This window comes from Harpia harpyja, chromosome 17 (assembly GCF_026419915.1).
Source record: "Harpia harpyja isolate bHarHar1 chromosome 17, bHarHar1 primary haplotype, whole genome shotgun sequence".
NCBI classification, from domain to species: domain Eukaryota; kingdom Metazoa; phylum Chordata; class Aves; order Accipitriformes; family Accipitridae; genus Harpia; species Harpia harpyja.
In genome coordinates, this window is record NC_068956.1 from 14,722,026 (window position 1) to 14,733,869 (window position 11,844).

An 11,844-nucleotide genomic window follows, 5' to 3' on the forward strand; every position below is an offset into this window, starting at 1 on the left:
GATTATTTCCCATCTTGCCCATGAAACTTGTGCATCTCTCTCAGCTTCCAGGTGACATTTCTCATTTTCTCAGGTGCTTCCCTTCCTAGATCCCAAGCCTTCCTCGGTCTTCATTCTTATTTCAGCCTCGTAAGCTCTGGTATCACCCCAGGCACTCTTACTTTCTCACCTATCGCAAATCTTCCATAAATTCTGAAACCACACTCATAAGTAGCAGTGATGACTCTCATAGTTTGTTTCAGATCATATTGCAACAGTGGCACTAGTGAAAAGTGAAAGAAAACAATATGGTGTTCTTATTTCTGCATGCTGTAGAACTGATACACCATGAGAATATCAACCAACTTTGACAGGGAAGCCTACATCAGTATTTTTAGTCACTGCTTACTGAAAGTTAACCACAAACAGCTGCTTCTGAGTATTTGATAGCTGAGAAACATGGTAGCATTGTGAACTCTTCCAGTTCTTGGTCGTCTCAGTACAAGCTGTTTTTATTATTTCAGATTAACAGCATGTGATGGTCATGGTCATTACTTCTGTGATACAGGTTGGTTGTTTTGGTCCTTCGTGTTTCATAGCACTGCTATCAAAATGAACTATAAAAAGGAATCTTTACAGAGACACAACCCTGGGCAATACATTTTCTCCGTAACAGAGAAAGTACCTATTATATTGGGAACAGTGAAAAAAAACCCACCTGTACTTATATTGTCTTTTTGTATTCAGTCCAGTGATAAACAAAATATCTATGCTTTTCCATCCCTACATGCTTGTCAAGTATGAATTACCTCTAGGAAACCACCTCAGTATGGTGCAGTTTTGTTTCACTTCATCAAGGACTGGTAGGACTTGATAAGTTAAACAGCTGTGCGATTTTTTTAGAAACATTGGGCAGATCAAGTCATAGGAACAAAAAATGTTCATCACCCTTGAAAGAGAAAAAGATGCTGAGCTGAAATTCTGAATCTTTACAACCTGATTTATAAAAAAAAAAAAAAAAAAAAGAGTCTCTTTCAATGTACTATAGCAACTGACTGGTCTCCATTGACTGGTTACAGAGTGAAAACATGCAGTGCTACAGGAGTGGACCATACTTCTACTGGCTGTTAGGTAAGCACACGTCTTCTGAAGTCAGTGGATGTTCCAAGAGTCACAAGATGATAGAAACCGTGGCTAAAGGTGGTGTGTCTTGTTGCACTTACGGTCCTTTGGACGTATTTGTGTCTGAACAGTTCAGGATATAGGAGCGAACTTGCATCTATTTCCTTCTTTGAGTAATAGTCATGGGATGATGATCCATTCGTAACTATCTGAAAGCTAGTGAGGTTACACAGAATTACTTTGGATGGCAAAATGCTGGGATGAAGAAGCAGGGAGTGGTCCTTTCCTTCTGTGACAGACAAGAAAAGAAATTCCTATCAGAGAGTATGACTTTAACAATTCATCATGTTTCTTTCATGTCTTTCCAACATCAAAATGAAATTTATATATTATTCTGGCTTTGCGAATGACTTGGTGTTTCTGTTGCAAAGATAAACAACATATGCTATTTTTTAATGAATTACCCATTATTGGTATTTATGCAGTGTTTCATTAGACATTTAAATTGCAAATCGAATTACAATGAAATTGCTTAACATGTTCTAGAAAAAGTTATCAGATCTTCACTGCAGTCTTTCCCATCCAGATATACATTTTAAATCAGAGTGAATACAGGACTAGAAAAAAGAGCTATTTTTTCTGAGTCTTTATCTGACTTGTACACATATTAACCTTTCATTCTTTGAAATAAAAAATCTATAACCCTGTCTGATGATACAAAAATTGCAATATTTCCCCGCTTAATATTTCCCTTATGTGCACCTTTTTTATTACATAATCTGAAAATACATCTGTCTTCTCAGATAAAAAGAACTGATGTATTTAGTGTGAAATGGAAGTGTTAGTTTAGAGCTGGCTTAATTGGTTTTATTACAGACAGCAAGTTACAAACTATTCCATCATCATTCACTCAGTCAAGTATAGTGACTGAGATATTTCACTCAGAAAGATGAAAAACAGAACTGAAAGCTCCTATTCCCTATACAGGGGAAAGGATGAGAGATGGTGCGAACTCGCCTGACGAGTGACAGGCACATTGCTTAATGCACTACTAGAAGTCACTTGGGTACCATGGCAATGAAAGCTGCAAAAGAAGCCATGCAGAATAGCACGGCACCATGATTCAGCCTCACTGAATAACTTATGTAAAGGTTATCTCTATACAGCAAAATATAGGTGCAATTCTATTGCTTACTTGCAGACTAATCTAAACCTGTTTAGGAACAAAAGGAAGGGGCAACATCAACCTGTACTAGTCTGGAAACTTTCAAGGATTCATGGAATGATATTTAGTTGTTCATGTTTAACCAAAGTCTTGTTGTGTGAGCTGGTTAGATTGCACTGACAAAGGTACTCCAGCACACGCCACAGTCATGGTTTCCTGGCGCTCTGTTCTGCACTGGGAATACTGTCAAAGATACACTTGTATAAACCAGGAAAGGGGCAAGTCAGTGTAACTGAGCCATGGCTGAGCACTGTCACTGCTGTGGGTGTGAGCATCACTTGGAAAGTAAAGTGTGCTATACACCGAAGGAATGCTGGTTTCTTGGAGGTGTGAAAGATGTGTAACCTGCCTGCTGGAATTCCTTCCTACTGCATAGTACAGGACTCAAGACTTCCTTTTTATAAAGCCAGCAAAGCAAACTATTGCTACTTGGTAGTTTTGCTAGTTCTCTCCATAAAAAAATGAAATAAGCATTGTCAACTACTATTTCTAATCACAACTAGTCTCTGCCTTTGCGTAAATCTGAATGAGGACAGAATCACGTTGTGCCACCAGGAAATCTTCCCTGTGTCTAAAAGTCTTTCCTAGTACAGTGCCTTCTGGCTATGCTTCATATTTGGCGCTCATACCTGTACTCCTTTTCTTCCCACAGAATGCTGCAAGTGTGAATTTTAATCACTGTCAGAAATTACAGCTGGGCCTTTTTTCTGCAAAGGAGAGCTCGATGAGGAGGTGGGCTTAGATGGCTAGTGGATATTGGCACCCAGAGGAGAGCACTAGGACTGGATCACAGAAACAGTAGAAATGTTTTCAAAAGCTGTCCAAAATGTCCTGGCTAAGAAGGCTCTGGGGCTTCAGGGGAAGGAAATACTGAAGGACTTTTGCACCGTAAGAGGGAGGGGAGAGAAGTAGGGTCTGCAGTGAGAAGGAATGAATTTAAGGATGTGTTCCTACCTGGACATTTATACTCAGGACTCTAGTTTGGGGGGAGACAGAGATTTCTAGGAGCATCATTATTGCTGGACTGCCAGGGATGCTCTTACCACCATCACTTACATATGTGCACACACACACGACTTACAGGATCCCACTCAGCCATTATCCTATTTTTTGCTGTCAGAAACATAAAATTCTTCTCTACACACTTTCACACAAGGTCTGTCATGCTACATTTGCCCTGGTTTACATGGTATAATTAATTATTGTCAATTAGTTTTAAAAATCTGAAACGCACTAACACCCACCTGTACTGTATCTACACTGTGAAAGTCAGTGCAACTGAAATATTGTCATTAAATCCATTGCAGTTTCATTATACGTAATTTTGTGGGTTTTGGATAAATACTGTGGTTCCAACACAGTAGTCTGAGGCATGCTGCTCAAAGATAAAGAACACCACTAGTCATCAAGCCCCTATTCCCATTACAGATAATAAGATACTCCTTCTGTATTATAAGTGAGTAGGAGGATATTTGAAATCAAAACTAGATAGAATTAAGTGGAAAATATCTTGCTTGTTTCCAAGGAAGTGGAAAAGTATTGACTTTCCAAAAAGAGTGTATATGTAAAGGTATGTTGGACCAGAGGTCGTGTATGTTGTGAAAAGCAGGAGTAATCTGGCAGAAATCAATAGAATTACAGCATTACTAAATCAGTATAAGTGAGATCAAAATTAGATTTTTTCCTTTGTCTACCTTCTGTCATTACATAAAGAAATAAAATATTTTCAATAACCCTATGTCCTTTTAATGACTAACATAAGACCTTTTCTATGTGGGTTCCATGTTCACTCAAGATAATGTATTAACTTCTGTGTCTTGCCCAAGTGGTTCAAAGCATCTCCTCTTGTTGCCTAATTTTATCAAAGAAGTAAAGGAAGTGATACATTGAAGCCTTTCACGTAAATACTTAACAAAATCAATATGTGGTACTCATCTTGGAGATCTGATATTTAGACCTACCAATGTATAAAGGGTAAACAAGTATCATAAATAGTGACAAATCATTTGGAGCTTTAGCAAAAGGTGGTTCTTAAAAATTCAAATAACTATTGCTGATATTTAACCTTTACTGGCAAAGAAGTGTGTTTGCACAAATGAGTTGTTTAGCTCGGCATGATCACATACTGCCATTAAAGTGATGTGGTTCATAACAGTTGAAACATTTTCCGTTTCCTTTTCATTTTAAATTAAGTGATCTTTATAAGCTGAAGGTGTGAAGCTTCTAATAATGAGAAAAGTATGGTCATCTTTTTCTGGGGAGTACTAGCAATCTTGAGTTAGCCCTGCCATTTTAACATTCAGGTTTGTCTCTACGTCATATTAAGAGATGACACCAGTAGTTACTCTAGTTCTCAAACCAAATATCATGCATAGGGATATTATTTTATGATTTTTGAGAGGGGGGGTCCCCATTCTTATTGATGATACTTGTATAACAGTTATCAGTTATCTGCACAGCGTAACACTAGCAATTTTCTGCCTCCTTTGAGAAACAAAAACACAAATTGTGAAAAATGTGTTGACAGGAGACCAATAGAAGAGATCTGTTATATCTAAAAGCAGACTAACTGTAGTGAGTACCTCCTGAACATGTCTCACTACTATGTCAACTTTATCATTTAGGAATTCTGACATGATGGATATTAGTGTTGCAATGCTGCCTTCAGGATGGAATTTATAATCATTGATATCTCACTGATTTCACCCTGCTGTATTAAAAATCCTGACTCAGAACACTTTATCTGTCAAAGATATCTTTTCTAAGTAAGTTGTCCACAAATGATCTCTTATTTATGTTTTCTCCGAATTACATATGTGCATCATGTTCCTTTATAGTAAATCGTTTCTACCCTAAGTTTCTTGTTAGCAATGCTCTAAGAAATAAAATAATCTAGTGTGGAATTATATTCCATTTTGCATTTCTGTTTCTTTTGCTACAAGTAGATGTTGCACCATCTTATTCAGTGACTTCAGTAGTAGAGGGCTTTAATGCTTCTTGGCATTAATTTTTTGAGGCGATTCCACCTTCTAAAACATAAGATGCTGGGGTTTTTTTCTTGTAATTCTAAGGTCTAGAAAGCATCAGTGTTACTGAGAAAACATAATGCAGTATCAACTGCCATCAAGCTGAGAATTTCTTTGAACTCAGACATGTCCTTTTATTTGTTTGTTGATGCTATACATCTGCCAACTATCAGAGGGACTTTTCCTGCTGGTTCCTGCAGGCAGGCCTCTATTTTGTGTATTTGCAGTGTAGTTCTGTCACCCTATCTTCTATGTGTTCTTCCTATGGATGATTGGCCTGATCTGTTTTGTCTGGAAATCAGGGAAAAGGGAGTTAGGGAAAGAATGTTTTGTTGCATGAAGGGATGTGCCACCTAAACCAGCTCCACCTGAGGACCATGAGCTTTCCTCTGTTATGTGGTGCACCACCAGCCTTTCCATCTGAGTGAATTTCTGGTTCCTCTACATTCATGGCTTCCATTATTTGGCATTCACATATTTCTAGATTAGTAAGGGTTTGTTTGAATAACTGATTTGAGAGAAAATTCATGTCTGTAATCACACATCAGCCGAGATGTGGTCACACATGTGGCCGAGATTGTTCAAGAAAAGACAGTTACTTTACTTGCTGTTATTATTTTCCTTTTTTTTTTGAAGTTCCACCATGCATTCATAAAGAAGAAATAATATCATAAAACTTGGATAATTATTTGCTCACTGTAACTTTAGAAAAAACCCACAAAACCAGACTTCTGGGATGAAGTTTGTTCACATACATTAATTGCTGAATTCTATTAAATAAATTATAAAATATAACATAGAGTATATATAATCTAGCCATATATATATCTTGAGGAAGAAATCATAGATATGATATAGATATGATACAGAAAATGTAAGACTGTCTGCTACATAGTGGGTTTGTCACAAACAATTTGACAAGCTCTACCCAACATTCTGGATAAGATCAAGTCTTGTATAAATATATTCTGTTTATGTACATCCTCCATCCGACAGTTTGAGTTGTGGTGGCATCTGCCAGGACATGCTTTGACAATCAGTTCTACCCATCGTTATTTCGGACCTCAATGAGCTGTCACTCTGTGTCCTGCCACCAGACAGGACAGTCAGGTGTTTAATTACATTTTACCTGTAGTTTATGAAACTTAAATTGCATGTGGCATCAGCGTGTGAACTAGCAACTGTGATATGGAGCACAGGAGATTTTCATGTCATTCCTTCCCTTCAGTTTTATATCATAACATTTCTGTTCATGATCTCTTTTGGGAAATTGGTTGGTTGCTGTAGTAATTAGCCAAAGAAAGAAGGGTCTTGTTCACCTCATTTATTCTTAAAGTGCTAGGCTTGCTTTCTAAAACCCAGATAAATACAAACTTAGATGCTAAATACAAAATTAGATGCTACTGGTCTCTACACAAGTGTTGGACTGTTACAATATTGGTTTGGGGGAAAAGTGGCATGACTCCAGGATAGAAAACATGCAGCGTTTCTGTAGATTTTGTTTGCTTGGAGTCATCACAGCTGTTTGCAATATTTCTCTGTTCCTGCGATGACAAATCTAGCAATCAGTGCACCTCTGGGAGGGAAACTCATATGCCTTATTCCATGAGTGCCAGCCTCACTGTTTTGGGCATTCCTGAGACAGCATAAGTACTAGTGAATGGGCACTGCAGGGCTGCCAGATGGTGAAAGCTCAGTCTTTATAATCAGAGAACATTGCTATCCTGACAGCTGAGTTTTTAGTTAAATGCATTAATACCAATTTTCACTAAGCAAAAGGATATTAAGTCTGACTCCAGAAATGCTTCTGAGACACAACTCACTGGACCTTTAGGGGAGAAAAAAAAGGGGGGGGGAGATATAATTTTATGTTTGCCTTATGTTTGTTTTATGTTTGCACTGTCTTCAGGCATCTATTACTGTCAGATGCAGAACACTAGGTTTGGCAGATTACTTGGTCTTGTCAAACATGATTATTCTTGAAATGCTAAATTATTACCCCCTTCAGAGGTTATATCACTGACATACACAAGATGCTTATTCGTTGTGTCTGGCTATGCCACTACAGTGTCACAAAATACACTGTTGCTGTTTACGCTATTTTAGTAATTCACAGGTGTCACAGGCCTCTGGTTTGACTACACCATGATACATAACACTTGGCTACTACTTTTACGACATGGCACTTCAAGAATGATGGTCACTACTTATACAGCTTGTGAAATTTCTTTGATCCAGGCCAAACCACTTAAAAAAAATTACAATGACTCATACTCCTTTGTTAGATACAATGAAGCTACTTCCACTGCTGAAGTGTGTTATATATTCTACACTGATATTATTAGCTTAACTGATGGATAGATTTAAGCTTGCTACTTCCAGTTTTGATATATCTATGATGTTATAAGCAATGGTAAAGTCTAATGGTTTGAGGATTTTCTTCCATAATATTTCCAAGAAGGGCAGAGCCCATAAAACAGACTGTGCTTTAACATAGACTTTTCATTTCCACTTCAGGAGACAAGACACGTCTTTTCAACTGGATCACTACTCTTTTGTAGAGAGGATGTTTGCTTCGAGAAATTTGCTATTATTTGTTCTGGGAAAATTCTGACTGTATGGAATGATTTAGATAACACCATAACATAGAACTGAGAAATTTAAAGCATATACAAAATTATTGCAGTCCATGGAAAGCTACAAGAAATATATTCATTAAACACAGCATCATGTAAGTAAAATCAATTTCAATCTAGAAAACTTAAAATATGAAACAGGTCATGGCACATCTGCAGTTTCTCTAAAGAAAATTTTCCTTCTGATGGACTTTACAAAATGCATCGCAGTGTTCATCTGCCTAATCCTTTAACAAACTATCTGCAGTATCAGTGAAGTAATACTGGCTGGGTGTAGAAGAGGGAAGGTATGTTTGGAGGCAGAGATACATCATTCTTGGGCTTTTAAGAATAGCACATGGTTGGGAAGTAATTTTCACTTAACCTTTAGATGTTCACAAAATAGACATATAGCCATTTAGCCTTCCTCTATAGGTAATTGTCTATCCGTTTAGGTTAAGACTAATTGCACGCTGCAGGCAGAAATTTTCCCCCCTTGATCTCCAGGGAAGCCTAGATAATTACCCCAGAAGCAGATGTTTTACACTGCAAATGTGTAAAAATTAAGCAAAATAAATTCTGCTCCACAGTTCAGCATTCACCTATTACGTTTTAGGCCCCCACACAATAGTCATCACACAAAACTTAGACCATGTTGTAGTAATAGATGCATGCACGTCTCATGAAATAATGATATACAAAACTGGGAAATGTGTTAAACAGGAACATATGTTTCCAGACTCCCCTTTTGCAAATGGCAATGATGAGGTATTAGCTGTATTTCATGCCATGGTCACTTAACCCTCAAAAGAAAAAAACAAAACAAAACAAAAAACCCAAACAATTCTAGGATTTAGTAGAGACTCATTTTAATGTAAAATTAGGCCACTAAAGGAGTGGGATGAGGTTAGGGCAGAAGGACAGACACAGCAGCTCTAAGGAATACTATTTTCCCTTTCTGATTAAAAATATTCATTAAGAATTGAAGAAAACCTACATCTTTAGAGGGTTTTTTTTACCATTTTCTTATGACAACTGATATGCAGTAAGAAATCTTTCCAAAATACTGATCTCTTACATTTGGTAGCAATAATTAGTAAAAAGGCAATATTAAAATCTGGTTGGATACTTTTTGCCCAGGCTTTGCAAAATGTCTGTATGGTTGGTGTATTTGTAAATAATGCTAGCAAAGAAATAAAATGTGAAAATGAATGCACTGAATTGTTATGCTCATTTCCTTTTCAATAAATATGTGGGGATCTTCTTTTATCCCCTGAGACCAGATGTACCACATGTAATGAGATTCTGCAAAGTATCGATATGCACAAACACCACAAAAGGAATCTGGGGTATTCAGTTCATTCCTGACAAGTAGGATTAATGAGGAATGGATAAATATGTATGTAAAAAGCAAGACTGGATTGAAAGTTAAGTCTTATGGACATGATCAATGTTTAAAAGGGTACTGATGTTCAATACATTGAAGAAATTCTCCCGGAGAAAATTTCTCTGGGAAAAAAAAAAAGGTTAAAAAAAAAATTTTGAATAAACCAGGCCTACTGAGAGACAAGCTAAAGTTATTCACTCAGTATTTCCAGGTAAAGTTTAAGAGATTTTTGATTGTTTAGTCAGCAGGTCTCTGTGTTTTCTTCACCAAGCTGAAGTTGCAAGACAAGTTGTAGTTGCAAAACATCTTGTCCCAGCCTTCACAGTTCTCAGCTTCTCGCCAGTCTGCTGGTTCCTCAATGCTTAAGAAAACAGACTGAAAAAAATACATTAAATGTATGCAAACTACAGCAGTGATCGACTGCACACAGCTATACACATATCAGTTATGTGGAACAGTTTGTTTTGCACAGTTCATCATGATTCTGAGATGGTTTTTTACTGAATCAGATTTTACTGAGATCCAACAGGAGTACATTTGCAATAAAAACTCTGTAACTGTCCTGCACAGACTCTGTTAAGTTCCATGCCATCTATATGAAGCCACAGTCTTATGATACATTTTTTACCCTCTCTGGGTCCTCCAAACTACACCATGGATTAATCTCCTCTTTTGGATTAGAAAAATCCTGCTCATTGATTTAAACAGATGAACACTGTATTTTTAACTCTAATGGTGTCTTTGAAAATATGACTAACAGAATATTCTGCTGTTCTCCACAGGATCATTTTGGTAGGTCTCTTAGCTGACAAAAAAATGTATAACAAGGACAAACCAAACACTTAACTGAAAAAAATAACACCCATGAAACTATCCATTTTGTGTCAAGTAGGCAACACCCTTAGTTTTACTTCAGAAAATCAATTAATAACAACAATAAACTCATACAAAAAGGGATACATTTATTCTGTCAAAGCAGTTTGTGTCCCTAGCAAACAATTCTAAGAAAAAGTCAGAAAGAAAGGATATTGAAGAATTAAAAAATACATAAATACTGAATCTTATCCAAGATACACAAGCTAACCTGCATGTTAATTCTATCCTGACTAAAGCTGATGAAACTTTTCACACAAAACTCTTCTCTGTCAGTGTTCAGCAGATCCAGTGTCTCCAAAATGTTTAGTCATTGCTTCACAGGTTTTCTTTGTCTTGGAAAGCAATTAAATCCCCAACTGAAAAACAGCCATTCTTGATCACTTCAAAATGTATCCCTTTGATTATTTTTTTGTGTGTGTTTTTTATTTCACTTTTAGTAATTACATTTGAAAATTTGAAATCAAAATGAAGTACTTTAAATGCTCTCCAAGTGAAATACTTCAAGAGGCCAAATAAACTTGATTTTTTTCCCCATCAATTAAGCACTGGAAAGTTTTTATCTTTTCAGATAGTGACAGTTTGAACTATTTGAATTACTGATAAAGAAACAAATTAATGGTGTCACCCCCTTCTACCAGAAAACTAACTATTGATATGAAATTTTGATCCTGCTGGAATCCATGGAAATCATGCCATCAACAGACTACAACAAAACCAAGAGTTTATCCCGAGTATTAGCAGGATTGGGACAAAAGCTTTAAGCAAATCTCAGCTGTCTGGGTGAGCTAGAACAGTATCTTTGTGTTATTAATAGTTCATAATAATATCAAAAACCCTCCCACAACTACGAGCCAGCCCAGTGGAATTCCATTTTATTGTTTTGGCCTTGCTTACTGGGAATTGTTGAAAATTACTTTGAAAATTGTCACTGTATGAATTTATTTGTGCTTGCAATATTATATTCTGTAATATCATGAATGTTTGATGGATGCTTTTAGAATCATCAGTCATAAATCCAGCCAACAAATTCCAGAGGACCTAATGGGTTGCTATATCATGACCTTTTACACCTAGTAATACCTGAAATCCTGCAGGGTTTTTTAGGTCTGTGTAGGCAACCTTGTTCACTGTGGTGGCACTATGTACATACTTAGAGATAAATACATGATCTTTGCAGGACCGAAGGTCTTTGGAATTGCTCTCCAAATCCCATATTTATTAATGGATTGTATCCATTTTCTGTGCTAAGGTACATACAGTGGATAAATGTTTAGAAGTCATTTCAGCTATGATACTTTTCTGAGAGTCTATGTTGTTCCATTGGAAAGGAACATATGAGCTATAAGGCTGGAAATAGGAAATGTCTGCAAAAAAGAATCCTCAGGTTCTGTCCCCTTCCATTTTTTTTCTGAAACACTGAGTTTTCTAAGAAGTGCTAAGGTTGCCAAGACCACAACAGCATTCTAGAGAGGATTTTTCAGGCAGCAGTTTGCTTGCTTCAGAAGTTTGTTTTCACTGGAAACAATAAATTGTTGTGGCTTAACTGATTTATTTAATAACTTCTGGGATAAAGCTCCCATGGAACTGCTTTTTGAACCACGAGACTGCTGTTAT